We start from the raw sequence: 15,520 nt of genomic DNA, 5'->3' as shown, positions 1-15,520 counted from the left end.
AGAAACTGACTTGCTGCTTGCATCGATCAATGTGCCTAGGTTAAATCTCAAAGCACTATACATGTATTTTTCTCTTACATTGCTTTTTTTGGTGTACTGTTCTTTACTTGTACTAGTCTCTCCATTGAGACAAAGTGCATGAGTCTCGTGAAGCTGCCTGACCTTTTCATGAAGCTGCCTGACCCTCCTGCTTTCTGCTCCCCTATGTCTGTTTCTTTTCTCGTCAAAACTGGTCTGTGCTCTGCGTGGTTCAGCCTTCTGCTGTGTGAAGCTCAGCCTGATTTTTATGAACAATGGACAATGCAATTTTGTATATCTGCTGTAACCTTATCAGAGCTCATAATAGCTACAGTGCTGAGAGCATCATAATCCTGTTAGGAAACGATGATAAAAGGTTAGCAGAGTTTCTCACTGAATGTGATACATGTGGGTTTTTAGGTGTTTCATAGAGATAAAATGAGGCCACCTGAGGACTATATCTGGGAAACTATAACCTTCCTAGCTCAAAACGTATTTTAAATGAATTTTTGATTGTTTTGTTCTTCAGTGCTGTTTTTAACACGTGACCAAGCACAGCAGGGGAAACTATAAATGTAGAGAAGAAGGGGGGGGGACATGACACCCCACCTGTCTGTTATTTTTCATTTTTGAGGAAACAAAAGAAAAATTTTAGATGAGGAAATATGTTACTTGTGTGGTCTGTGACCCACATCACCAATTCAGTTGGGTTAAGCATATGCCCAGAGGTCATCAATCCGTGAAGCTGGTAATGGTCAACACTGACTAAGTGCCAGTTTGGCTTTAAGAAATTCTTCTGACAGATGATCTTATTCATATCTGAAGTAAAATCTAACGTCTGATCACTTGCATTCATTCAGAGTTAGCATGGGGGTTTGGGGGTTTTGTTTTGTTTTCAAAGGAGATGTGTTTATCTGCGTGCCTTTTGTGACTTCAAGCTTGATGATTCATTCCAGGTCCACTTAATGAGTTTGCAATTTCAGTATTTTCACGGCCAGCTTAAAATCTGAGGCCAATGTGGTTTAGATGTTTATTATCAAAATACCTTATTCTGAAAGGAAATATCAATTTTCAGTCAGAATGGTATGCTTTTATTTAATTTTTTTCACTGTACCAAATGGACTAATGAAATCACTTTTGACAGGTCAAGATCTCTGGTAAACAGCTGCCTGCTTGATGGTGTGAGATCCTGTGACGGCCTCTTGCTATTTCCTAGCAGGATTGTGCTTAGTGAAAGAATTTCCATGGTTATTTATGGCAGTTCCTGCAAGTATAGTAGCCAGTCTTACTAAACTAGGCTTTGTGACTCTGCAGCACACAGATGTTTGGGGAAACTTTCTAATGAAGGTCAAGGAGACCTAAGAAAAATTAACTTGTTTTTTTTTCCTCCCCCAGTGGCTTAGACACCAAGGGCTGTAATGTATCTAATATTTAATAGCTCCCATAAAACAGAGCCATCAGGTACCTTTGGACTCAGAAGACTGTAATAAAATAGATATAGGTGTGTTTCAACACATTAGAGCTGTTTGAAAAGGCCTACCAATAAGCGTGTTGCTGCAGCCAGTTAGAAAGTAATTTTTTAAAGTAGCTTCTCCATGTCAGAGAGCTTTAAGGAGCTTTTGTGGTTACTGGGATTTTGTAGGTAGGGGAAAAATTACATAAAACATTGTTTTCTTGGACTGGTAAAATACTGTTTGTAAATAGACCAAAATGGAGACATTAACCCATGCTGAGCTGGGGAGAGAAGTACTCCCATGCAATTTGCTCTTACTAAACCATTCCGCCTCAGAAGGGGCCAAAAATGAAAGTAGCAGTGCGGTCCTGGGATTTGCACCTACCACCTACTGGGTGGTAGGTGCAGAGCCTGTTCTTTACGTATCGTATCAACTAAACCATCATGAAAACAGAGCCTGGCTGTAAACATCTTGACTATTCTCTGTACTCCAAGAGTTTTAACATGTATATTTAATGGAGCACTCTGTCACTGTGTTGCTAGGTGATTGACAGAGACAACAACCAAAAGACATGCTACATTAAGGCTTTTTCACTTATTTTTAAGTAATTCCTGGAGGAACCAGGCTGTACTTTAATGTTGTACTCACTGGTTTGATTGCCTTAGAGTTGGTTTATGAAGAGCAAATAAAGAAGACCACAAAAGATCATAATGACTCTAATGAATTTGCACACAACTGATAATGGACCAAAGAAACATTTCCCTTAAAACCAGCTGTGCAGTTCCTGGCCTCTTGGTCCTGCTCCCAGAGAGGACCTTGTGCAGGCAGTGCTTCCCACAGGCATGCTTGGGAGCAGAGAGCCTGCCTCCAGCCAGATTGGAGTGTAACCCTGGATACTGAAATCACAGATTTAATAAAGACACTGGTTTTGTAACACCGCCATTTCCCTTGCAACATAACTCAACCAACCCCTTAGTGATCTGCAGGTAGTAATTATTTGTGTCTTTCCCTCCCACCAGAGATAATGACTTACCATGTTTGTTGCTAGCACCTCTTTACGCTCTGGTAGTGCCAATCACCATTCTGTTTCAAGTGCTCTAATTATCACGGTTGCATTAACACAGAATAATTATTCATGTTCTGCATTTAGCTCAAAATTACTCCTGGTTCGTACGTGAAGCAGCAAAATGTGCTTGGACGCATTTCTGGCATTTGCTACAGATACCTGTTGGCTAATGCAGGATTTCTAGTAACCTTAGCTGTTAAATGCTGGTTAATTTCCTATTTTGATCTCTTCAGGTTTAGTTGTTTCAACATAGGTGGACTTGTGGAATTGTTGCACTATTTTGCTCATTTATGTCCTTTTTCACAGAGCGGTTGTCCTATGTTGCATGAAATGAATAAGAAATCTTATTGTTAGGGAAAAGTCATCTATGAATTTTAGCAATTCTAACTACATTTTGCAGCAAACCTTAGCACATGCCTTTTATAAAAATTGAAAGCTCTCATAAAAAAAAAAAAAAAAGATTCTACCCATACACGGTGTCAACATATTTTTTTCAACTAGTCCCTTCTGTTCTTGGCTGTGAATTGGTGTTTGGAGCCCATGCTGTGTTTTCAGACACACTGCATTCCAGCCTCTTTGGTTTTACTGTCATTAACTGTGTCTTCCTGAAAGCAGCTTTGCTATGCCGCTGTTTCCTGCCTGTAATCAGTGATTTTAGCAGATGTAGAAGTTGTTCTGTTTGGTTTCCTCTTTATAAGAAGGTAGTTTGAAACTTCTAATGTTTCTGGCTTGGATTTTTAGGCTTGCTGTGGATTTTTAAGGTTAACTTTGGAGAAAGACAAACATTATGTCAAGTACCTGAAGTCACTATGGCATTACAAACTGCACTTTGAGAAATACCAATTTAACAGTTGACAAATAATTCTGTAAGATAATTAGTATTTAGTGAAATTCTGCTGATATAAAGATGGGCATGGATGTTATCAGTAATTAATAAATTCAGTGGTATAAATAATGTTTGGTTTGCTTATCACAACCACTGTATCATCACTCTAACTCCAAGTAACAATGCACTTTAAACAATCTATTATTTTGCTTTTTTGTTGTCATGAAGGAATATGCAAATGTATACACAGTTTGAAATTCTGATTTGATTAAAAAGCATTGTTATATAGACTGGAATTAATTAAACACTACATTAACTTGGTGTGCACCCTGTGTCTTGAAACTGCTGATTCTTCCTTTGATGCTTATAATATGAAGAGGTGGCATTCAAATACATATAAAGAGTCCTGATAATCTCAGACAGCAATCTCCAATTTAGGCTGCCAGTCAAAACCTATTCTGGTTCATCTGTTCAGTGATCTGGGAGCTTCTCTGGGCATATGAGGCAAGAGGAAGGAGCTGGTGAGAAGGAGAGTGTGCTCCTCCAACAAATTAAGCTGGAATTTTAGTTTTTTCAGACAGAGATCTAATGTCTGCAGGAAATTAGGTGCCTCTGCTATGGTCCTGCCACAGGTTCATGATGTATGGAAAGCAACAAATACATTGCTTACACTTTTGAGATCCATGTGGTAAAACCCACCACAAAAGTATTCTAAGATGTAGATCTTTCAGATGAACCAACGCTGCCTTCTGCATAACCACTTGGTTACATTTAAATGAAGATAGAAAATGTATTGGTTCTCCAGAAATGTTGTTTATGTCTTGTGCAATTTGAATATCAATATTGTTTTCATGGTATTCTTTATGATTGGATAATGTAAACAATGTTATGATAAAACCAAAATTACAGGCACGTTGCTCCCTGTCATTACCCACCAAAAACCTGTTACGTGAATGCAATGTTCTGTAATCCAAAATGAGGGAAAAGCCAGAAACTCCAGGTAGCCTGTCTAATTAGTGCAGCAAGTGGTTAAGCACAGTAGGACTGGTCACCAGTATAAATCATTAATATAGGTGGAGTGTTTCAGTAATATTATTTAGCTACAAGGATAATAGAAGTTTTAAAGGGTCATCAAATCTTGTGTTTCTCTGTGTACTCTATTATGAGACTAATTGCTTTCATTGATTGCTAGTACTGTTACAGAATAAGTGGAGTGATGCTAATCAATCATTTCAGAGAACCAGAAGAATATGCTCTGATAATAAGTTCCTTGAAAGTTTTTCTTTAATTAAAAATCCAGCCAGACAGGAAGGAGAATGAAATCATCAGCAGCACTGTAGAGTGCTTCTTACAGATTCATAGGTGAATATCAACTCCAGTCTGGCGATACAGTCAGATGGAGCAGTTTCCCTGGGAGCTCAAACATCAGTATCTTTTTCCAGTACTTCTATAAGTGATTATGCTAAATTAAGTTTTCATTCAAACACAGCAAGAAAAAAGTTCAAGAAAAAAAAAGGGTTGCAGATGCATACCTCCTAACTTGAAGTAATTAAACACACAATATTAGTTATTTTTCTTGGTTAAAGTAACCACTGGTTGAAAGTTATTTTGCATCCTAAATTTTCTACAGTATTTGGTTTCAGAAGATTTTAAAAAGGAGTGGTGTCTAGGTTTTTTTTGGTGTATTTTTTTAAAAAGGTATTGTATGGGTATTCTGGTTTTAATTTGGTACTGGTACCTTCCTTGGACCGTACTTGCCCAGTACTTATCTTCCTGCTGGTATTGTTTACATAGCCTCCATTTTCATAACTTTTAAATTCATCAAAATAAAGGACAAATTTGGCACACAGAACCTACCTAACTTGTTCATGGCCATTTAACAGATGAGTAGAGCAGGTTCTTAAACTAAGTTCCCAAGGTCCTACTGTACTGTGCAAACAACTAGGAGTTTGTTTTCTCTTTCAATTTCCCATTTCCTCAGGAGAGCCATTGTCTAAAGAAACCCAAACCGCAACTGTGTAAGAATTCCAGTCTTCTATAAGTCTGAAGGTATGTAATAACTTCTATAAAACTGGGTCTAGAACATCTGAAAATACCAGAAATGCTTGGGCTGGAATTTCTTCCTAATAATGAAAAAAAGTACTTTGGTTCCAATGCTGTGTTTCTTCATTCATTACTCTGATCTTCTTTGTTGCATTAATAATACTCTCTTAAATATTTAAAATATTTCCCCAATATGCTGATGACAGTCCCCTGCATGAATGTCTCTTTAAAGTCATGCATAGACATCTGTCACAGAAGAACTAATTTAAAAAAGAATCCTCAGTAGCAGAATGAGTGAAATCTGAGGGGAAGTGTTATAAATCATTAACAACGTGAATACATTAAATCTCCTCTAAGAGCTAAAATGGAAATTCCCCTGTTAGGCATGAATGTAGTGTTTATTTAGCAAAGGCAAAGATGATAACTACATTGTTGGAAAGACTAATTTGTTAACAATTCTAGAGTAATTTAAATGATAGATCAATTTGCAAAAATCTACATGTATTAGTCAAGATGACTGTTTTGTCTTCATGCTAAAGTGCCCCAGAATTTCTTCCTGCTGAATGTATAATTGTTGGATTCTCCTCTCTCAAGTGGTATCATAGGTGCCATGTGTAGGTGATAATGACAACTTGTTCCATTTTGTCTGTTTCTCGCTCAAGCACCTATTGACTATTATTTTCTTCTTCCATTTTACAACTGAACCCAGAATGTTAAAATGATGCACCGAAATGTGTACATTATTGTAAATTTTGCCTGGAAAGTTCAACATTTCTCATGTTCTCCGGACTCTAGTGAACTAGAAGATGGTGCACTGCCACCATCTTCATTCACATAAGGAAAATAAAATTTAGATAATCTGATCGAACTGAAACTGGCATATTGCTGAGCTCAGAAAAATTCTGTTAGAACTCGGTAAAATTTGAGTAGCCTCAGCTTATATGCTTTATGATTCAGAGGAAAGATTTTCACTTTTATAGTGTCCTTTATAAAGTCTGTGGCACTTCTGATTTGTCCTCTTAGGCATTTGGTTTTGTCTATTTAAGGTTCAGTGCCTATATGAGAGAAATCTGCTGATAACCAGCCTATAATTTAATACACTAAAGTATTAGTGTATTGAAGAGTGAGGTAGTAGCTGCACTGGGGAATGAGTAATCTTACCCTGAAAACAAACAAACATGCAACCTTATGCTTTTCCAAATATACTCTGTTAATAACAACATTCCTTTCTGTTGCAGAATAGTGAATGTCTTACTAAAGACATACTGTATCAGATCCCACAGTGTTTTAATCTCCAGAATGGGGACTGGGTTTTCTCTTCCCTTTTATCTTGTAACTGGGAGAACTTGAGATATGCCTCTCTTATTCCTAGAGTGAGCACTGCAAATCATGTGATCTGGTGCTTTGCCTGTCCCAAGGAAGCTATCCCAATAAGCTCTGAAGGTGTCTTACCAACATTTAACACTGACCTTTTGAAGTGATATTTATTCTTTCTGATAAGGAGAAAATCACGCACTTTTTTGACTTACTGAGGTATTTCCAGAGCAAAATCTAGGTTGGTAATTCTCAGACTTACAAAGCTGCAAGTAACCTTTTGAATAATTACTTTTCTCATTGGTGTATCTTGATAGAAGACTTCTCTCATCATGATAAAAACCAAGGATTAAGAAATACATTAGTGACTTTAAAGTCACTGAAAGTTCATGGCTTCCAAAGGTCTGTAGTGAGCCAGCACTTTAAATTAAGAAGGAGAGAGAAATCCAAATTTGGATCAAATTAGGAAACCCCAAAAATGAACTAGATGAGGATATAACAATATGAGTTGTCATGAGATGGTGTTTAGTTGCCAGGTGCAGCCACATTATATTGGTTTTATCTGTACAGTGATATTCTTCTAACATGACAAGTATTAATATTCCCTTACTCCAGTAACATCCATTTAATTGACTTATGTATTGAGCAAATAGAAACAATCAAGTTAAAACGGTTGTGTGGCTTTGTGGTAACAATATCTGTGCTATTATCATCCTCTGTTTTGCTATAAGCACATTTCCTAAAGGCACTACAGTTCCCATAGCTAACCATATTGGACGATAGAGAAACAGTTATGTTTTGCCATCTTTGACTCAAAGTGATGTATAGAACATTACTTTTATGTTAACTGTTAAATTACTTGAATCATCATTGCTTGAAACAAAAGGTGCCTATCTGAAGGAGTAAGAAACCATGAAAATTATATGCTCTGTTCTAATGCCCTTTTCCTTCATATTTGAAATACTTCCATTAGGTAATTGTATTTTTCATCTGAAGTATTACTGAACCTGCACCCTGGCTGGTCATAATGAACATTTCTGTACTGGACAAAGTCAGATTTGTTCTACTGTGTTTCACAGACTGGGTGGTATGATTAAAATATACCTGTCTGAGCTCCTAACAACTAAGTGAAAATCTTTGGCTTTTCGTTCTTGAGAATGGGTGCAATTCATCATTGCTGTGAAAATCCAAGCAGCCATGAAGAAGACCTTAAAGTCTTTGGATGATATGCATATTTTTATTGCAGTATTATGCATGCTTTTCCACTCTTTAGTTTCAAAACTTTTGTGTAATAGATCTTCTATATTCAATGCAGGATTCTTTTAAAATGTTAAGTCATATGAAATGATGATCTTTATGAATTAATCATTTCCAAATGCAAAGAAATATTTCCAGCGTCTCTGCGCTAGTTTGGTCAAAATATTGGAAGCCATTAGAAATGTTTTTTTGATGTATGGATCTGGATTATCTCTCAACTTTTTAGTGACTCTTTTTCAGCATCTTATTAATGTGTCTCCATTCTATATAGGAGCAAAATCATAGAATCATAGAAATATTTAGGTTCAAAAAGACCTTTAGGACCATCAAGTCCAACTGTTAACCTAACACTGCCCAGTGCACCATTAAACCATTTCCCTACACACCACATCTGTACATCTTTTAAATGACTCAGGCATGGTGAGTCAACCACTTCCCTGGGCAGCTTGTTTCAATGCTTAATAACCCTTTCGGTGAAGACATTTTTCCTAATATCTTATCTAAACCTCCCCTGGTGCAACTTGAGGCCATTTGCTTTTGTCCTGTTGCCTATTACATGGGAGAAGAGACTGACCCCCACCTCACTACAACCTCCTTTCAGGTAGGTGTAGAGAATGATAAGGTCTCCCATCAGCCTCCTTTTCTCCAGACTGAACCACCCCAGTTTCCTCAGACACTCCTCATAAGACTTGTACTCCAGACCCCTCATCAGCTTCATTGTGCTTCTCTGAACACTCTCCAGCACCTCAATGTCTTTTTTGTAGTGAGGGGCAAAAAACTGAACACAGTATTTGGGGTACAGCCTCACCAGTGCTGAGTACAGGGGGACAATTTCTTCCCTATTCCTGCTGGCCACACTATTCCTGATACAAGCATATGGACGTATTAATCTTCTTACTGACAGTGACAAAATTAATTAATGTTTTTAAATACTACTGTATGTCAGAAGTTCCCAAGTTTGTATGCCAACAAAGATTAAGTAAGTCTCTCTCTCATTAGCAATCTTTCTTTCCTCCTTATTATATTTTCTGGGTGTGGAAAAGTGTAACTGAAATAATCTCAGAGTTGATTTACAAAAAAACACCTCTCACACCTACCCATACGATCTCAACATTGAAGTGAAATTCTGTGAATTGACTGAGAGGCAAAATAACCTCTCAGTGCTAGCCTAGTGCATAGTAACAGCTATGTGGCAATGAAGTCTCATATCCAATAGCAATTGCTAACAATTTGTGGTGGTCTTCCCTTATCAAGGCACTCGTGTCAGGATCTAGCACAAACCACTTGAGTTTCAAGATTCTTGCTCAACTTGGCTCTGTACATACAGAATTTAATTGTACCTACCCTCTTTTGCTTACCTGGCACTGTTCTCCTTGTCTGACTTTTCTGAAAGTCTCAACGTGGTAGCTGGGTATGTACAGATAATGTTTTGAATAGCTTTAATCTGTCGAGTACTCTGGTTCTTTAATCTAAATATGAAGACGTATCTCCTCTGCACGTAAAATGCATTTCTCTCATGCTGATTTCTGCAGTCACACTGCATTGCCAGGGAGTTTGGTTGTTTATATTTGTTTTGAAGATGGCTCAGATGACACAGATGAATTATTTCAGGCTCGCATAACTCAATAGATAGGACAAAGCAGTGGAATTTGAGTTAGTGCGTTTGTAGAAAACCTCTTTGAAATGTTAATACTATTTGATAATGGGAGTGAGCTTTAGGTTGGTGTTGGTTGCCCCAAGACCTCCTTATGTCTTTTAATATCTTTCATTCAGAGCAACCTTTTCTTCTGTGTTTTCTGTTTGAACGACTAGGCTTGTGGGAAGATCAGATTCAGTTTCAGCAGGTGATGCTCTGCAGTTGCTCCTGCAGCCACAGAGCTGCCTGGCAGAGGCACTTCCAGGGACTTCAATGCAGTGCATCGAGGCTAGCGGGAAGCAGAATTCAGAGTGGGCCACACAGCTCATGCTGACCTCCGAAGTACCTGCAGCAGCTCAGTTACAGACAATCTGGTGTCTTTTTGCCAAACTGTGGTCACTATATTGGGTTCAGTGAAGGCTTGTTCTGAACACACAACAAAGCTTTTCTATGTGGAGATGATGAGATTTATGTGTATTTGCTGCATGGTTTGGCTCTGCTTTTCTTCTTGACTATGGAAACGGCTGTTTCATCCGGTCAGCATCAATGCATGTGAGTCTGAGATACTAATTGTGTATCTGTGAACTAACACAAGTCTTTAACCTGATAACTGTGCTAAACTTTCTACTTGCTACTTGGAGGACAGAATGGTCAACAAGGCATCTAACAGCCAGGGATTTGTTCCCTGGAAATGGGATGAATGGGCTGTTTTTCATGATGCTAAATTTGTTGGGGCAAAAACAAAAAGTTTGTTTGTTTGTTTGTTTGTTTGTTTGTTATAACATTTTAACTGTCCAATTTTGTTATTAATGACTTCCTTGACATGAGCAATTAAGGAGGAAGCCTTTGGTAAGGCCATTCTACTGGGTGAAATTCCCTACCTGCATTCTGCTGACCAGAAGAACATAAAGGTCTCTTTTGGTCTTCTGATCTTTAAATATTGGTGTTGAATATATTGTTTCTTACAGAGAAGTAGGTGTAAAACATTCCAGCAGCACTACTGCTCAGGTAAGTTGTATAAATCTTGAGCAGGGTCAAGAAGAGAAGTGGTTAACTATGGCATCGCACTTTGGGAGATGTTGATATAATTGTCAAAACATCTGGGGCATGCCCAACAGACATGATGACTAGCTCAGCATTGGTTGCATCTTGAACATTGCTCCTTGAATAATACTTAATGCAGCTCAGTGACAAGTATGTTGGTAATTTGTTTCCTTTAAATTAAAGAAGCGATAGCACATTGAGTTCAATGTAATTTGAGGTTGGAGTTACTTAGTAAGAACAAATAGCGTGTATTACTCTTACTTCATTGTAAACCTAGACAATATCTTTTGATTTAGAAACAATTATAAATATTTCATACAGCAGTGGAGATACTACACAGTGCATTCTCCAGTTGCTAATTGATATGCATTATTAGCAAACTGAGCTACACTGTATTGTTCAGATAGCCAAGGAATGAACTGACAGTATAAATAGCATGTTAATTTATGGGCAGACTGCTGCCCTGAGAGTGCACTGCTCAAAAAACTTGGCCTTTTCCAGCTTAGTGAAGCAGAGTAGAGAGCTGGCAGCTGCAGCTAGTGCCACCCCTGTCTCCTCGTTAGGACTGCCAGCTCCTCTCCGCTTGCTTTTCCTGGATCTGTTTGCAACCTCTTTCTGTGTGATCCCACCTTACTTCCAGGTTAGTCCAGCTAAACTTCATGACTAAGTACAAGGTTATAGCATTCGGTCTTTCCTGTGTGCCTCCTGTTGCTTTTGGTCTTGGGCTTGTGGTGCAGAGGGATCTGAACATCCCTGCATATAACAACAGCTACCCATGCCTGGGGATTGTGTGAAACCCAACATAACCCAAAAAGAATGAAATGGCATCTCTTGTTCCATGTTGGAATTTTTTATATGGTTGTTGCTTTCACTTTCTGTCCTCCAGAGTGGTTTTCTCAAAAAATGTCTTTTTTTTTTTTTTTATTTCAGGGCAGGAGTTGTGGATACTTCAGAGCATGGACCTTTGCTCCTGCGGTCAAATGAGCATGAAGATTATTCAGAATAACTCATGAAAATTCAAGTCTTGTGAATTAGCTGCATTTATTTGAGTAGTCCTGTGTAACTATTTACCTCATGAAATTGAGTAATAGCATTATGTAACAGTTCTGTCAATGGTATATGTAGAACAATATAAATAGTTTCTCAGAAAGGAAGCAAGAAGAATTAAGTCATTTATCCAGCATATTTGTCTGACTTAAAATTAAATGCATTTGTGCAGGGATTGTAATTTATTATATATCTATCCCTTGCCTACCACAATGAGCTTGTGCTTTTTGACAATATAAGTTTTAAACAGCAGTTAAATACAGGTTCTTGATTATAAAGAGTCTGTAGAAGCATGTAAATTGATACAGACATTTTGTTGCTCTGGCTGTCAAAAATACTTAAGAATTACCCAGACTGTGGTAATTGTTTACAAAGTAAAAACACACGTTAAGCAATTTAAGGTTTCTAAACACTTTAAAAAGGAATGTGGTGTGATATACAGGATAAACTAGTATTTAAGTAATGCTGGGTAATGGGAATTGCTCAACAACAACTTAAATGCTTGGAAGAATAATCAGCTGGGATCCTTTAGATTTCTTAAATGTTTGGTTCTTAGAATGGGATAGACAGTTTTCATACTTGTGTTTTTCTCTGGTTTTCTGTGGGTTTGGGGTTTTTTTTGTTATTTGTTTTGTTTGTGGTTTTTTTTTTAAATTAGTAGTACCTCAGTAGTCAATGTTTTACATACAACGTGAGAGACTCCATGTCTAGTTACAGGAAAAATATGCAGGTACTCTAACCTATTAGTGGAGGAAAGTCTGCCTGCAGCCTGCATGGCCCATGCTTCACTTTATTCACAGCAGAGAGGTGTTGGTGCTAGTTCAGTTACATGCCAAATCTCTCAATTTGTCCAGCTAGCAGTGAAGCAGAATGTTTCCGCCTGGAGGAGGGATCTTAGTGCAGAGCTGGGTACCAGATGCTTTCCTGATCCACCACTTTACCTTTTCTGGCATTTGGAATGACTCATACAAAGTTCAGACAATGTAGCTTCTGCAAAAACTTGGCATTAAACACCTTTCTCTGAGTGCTTTTACATAGCTAGGGAGGCTGTAGAAGTCATTATGCAGTTGATGATGACGGGGGCAGCTGCTTACATTCACTTCTGTCTCCAGTTGTACAGCAGCTGTGGATGAAATCTGTTTTTATTTTTGCTGCCTTTTCACTACTCACCCTCTAAAATACTTGTGGGTGGTTAAGGTTGATCTTGTATATAAATACAGTCATCCTAGATCCCTATGTTACCTGGCAGTGTCAGCACATGAATTCATCCTTTATTTTGCAAGACAACACAGGCAACGGAAGGTGGAGAGGAAAGAGATTTCACCATCCCTGGCACACAGCCACAGACAAAATTGTCTCCAAACTCAGCATCAGACAGCCATACGGCAGCAAATGGGTTGAATACAATAGGCTACTAATCAAATATTAGCCATCGAGGTGATGCTGCTGTAAAAAGGTGACTAGCACCTGGGATGGGTAAGCAGGACTGTTAGGCTATACATGGGTATCTTATCTCAACCCTTGTAAGGTCTCAGGAGAGATGGTGTGTAAGTTTGTGCTGGTTGTAGGATTAGCATGATAGCTGTAACATAGAATTTGTTAACACCTTAGTCCACCCAGAATGGACAGTATTTTAATAGAAGAGCTTAGCAAAGTGATTATTTATCAAACAATACTTGCAGCATGTGGTTTAGAGATAAAATACTGCTTTGAGGAGAAAAAGGTGTTGATAGATACTGACACGTTACCTGAAGACCAATAGCCATGAGTACATTTGGGGGGAGGTATTTTTTCTTGTCAGGGTTGGTTTTTTTTAACCTCTGTATTCTTCTTCTTCATGTCTTCTGCTTTTCTCTTTTTCTTGAATATTTTTCCTCAATTTTCTCTTACTCCCTCCGGCCTTGACAGTGCTACGATGTTGTTCCGCTAGCAGGTTTATTTTTTTCTGAACATACCTGGTTATCAGTTGTGAGGGAATGAGAACTATTAGTACTTACCTATGCAGTACACTGTTCAGGTCCATAATCATATTTCAGATTTTTTTTCCTTCTGTCACCCCTGCAAAAATGTTTTATTTGGTGTACTTAAGCACGATGATGACAGAATAATATCTGCTCTTTCTGTTAAAATATTGTCTTTTCAATGATATGTCTGTGACAGCATAGAATATTGTCATGGAAAGCTTGCTTTTAATATAGGTGCAACTGCAGATTTTCAAGGGTAAATCTGTGTTCCTTTACAACCACTGCAGAAGTGATGGCTGACCCTATTATACTCTTTCAGGTTTCCCCTCCTCCCCCCCGGCCCTGCTCCCCGATGCTTTACTTATTCCTGAAAGATTACATAAAAGGAGATTTTTCTTATCTACAATAAAATGGAAATGTAATCAATTCTGATTGAACAGCCTTTTAAGTTGGCTTTCTTCTGAATCCTGGGTAAGTGCAGTTCTTGCAGCATAATACTGTTCTCCCTGCTGATCTGAAAAATATGCAAGGTAGCTGGACTGTTATTATGAATATTATTTCTTCGGGAGATGAGAACACAGTGAAAGGATGCAGATCATCCACTCCTAAATCTGTGTTCCAGTAGAAGGAAGAAGCAAGTCCCTTTGGATTTCTCTGGGTGCAAAGGCAAGAGAGAGACCAATAATCTGAGACCGAGCCATTGAAGATCATTCCCAAGCCAAGACAGACTTAATATTTCAATGAAGCAGAGGGGGGAAAATGCCTGATGGACATAGGGTGGTTTGATTGGGATGTGCAGAGCAGGCAGGACACTAGTCCAAAGAGCATTAATTGGGCATCTATTCCTTGTGTTATTTTCAGCCATCCTAAAAAACAACAACAAAAAAAAGAGCTGTTTTGTTTGTTGAAGGCAAAGACAAAGGTTATTTGTGTGAAGTGGGATGAGAGAGACTGTTTCACCTTATGTGCTGTCAGGGTACCACTTACAGATCACAACCACCACATGCCAGAAGGGTTGTATACCTCCATGTGCAGGTGTGCACATCTGGATCACACTGGTGGTCTGAGTTATGCTGTCTTCTACTAGGCAAACTGCATATACTGTGTTTCTGTTACCCGAATAAACAAATCTGTCACCTTGAAAGAGTGGTGAGTTAGTTTACTTTCCTTGATCACCTCTGCAGTAGAAAAGTAGAAAGCCAGAACACCCAAATTCCATCAATTTTACAGCATCTCAACATGTCTGAGTTACTAGTTGCTGTTTTAACTCCTTTGCAGAATGTATATACTGTATTCTGAGTTTTCAAACTCACAGACATGTAATGTTTCTATCCCTAACAGCAGTATCATTATTCTTACCCCGTTTAGCTGAAACTTTGCATTTACTTGGACTCATGCCAAGTGAGAAGCTCATTATCGCCAGCCATCCCTACAGTGCTTCTTGGCAAAACCTTTGAATTCTACTAGCTGCTTTGGCTGTGGACAGCACTGGCAGTTAGAGCTCCTCAGGAACTTTTGACTTCTCTAACCTCTCATTAATCACTTATTTTCCACCTTATTCCATATCCATTATTTTTCCTAGGCAGTATTCTTTTGGTTTATGATTAATGTGAAAGCTGGGATTTAGCTGAAAACAATTGTGAGAGAGAAGGAGAGCATGACTCCAAAAACTGCTTGTGTCACAAGTGCAGAGTTTAATTTGGCTTTGCTTCCTTACTAATTATCTCTTTGATGGTGGATCTTAGAACTTTTTGTTACATTTCATTCTTCCTTGTTATCATAGTTTACAGCCTGAAAGTGGGTGACAGGATGATTGCCTTCTCTTTACAAAGTTTCGTCTTTTTTAAAGCT

This window comes from Numenius arquata, chromosome Z (assembly GCF_964106895.1).
Source record: "Numenius arquata chromosome Z, bNumArq3.hap1.1, whole genome shotgun sequence".
NCBI lineage: Eukaryota > Metazoa > Chordata > Aves > Charadriiformes > Scolopacidae > Numenius > Numenius arquata.
This window is presented reverse-complemented; position numbering follows the sequence as displayed.